The sequence below is a fragment of the Rhinopithecus roxellana genome, chromosome 17, assembly GCF_007565055.1.
Source record: "Rhinopithecus roxellana isolate Shanxi Qingling chromosome 17, ASM756505v1, whole genome shotgun sequence".
NCBI lineage: Eukaryota > Metazoa > Chordata > Mammalia > Primates > Cercopithecidae > Rhinopithecus > Rhinopithecus roxellana.
Window position 1 is genome coordinate 100,026,815 of NC_044565.1, and position 268 is coordinate 100,027,082.

Here is a 268-nt window from a genome sequence, read left to right on the forward strand (position 1 = left end):
GTGCGCGGGCGGTGCGCGCCAGGCCCCGCCCCCGAGCGCGCGGCGACGTGAGGAGGGGCGGGGCTGGCACGCTGGCGGGGAGGGGGCAGGACTGCCGCCGACGCCTGGGCCCAGCGCGGGGAACTGCTGAGCGTCTCTTCCCTTACCCTGCGGGGTTGGCCGGGCCGGAACACTCCGACCCGAGGTTGGTTGCGGCTGCGGGGCTAGCGGGCTCGGAAAGCCCTCCTTCTCTGGAGCGGAAGCGGGAACAGCGGGGGCGCGCACCGCC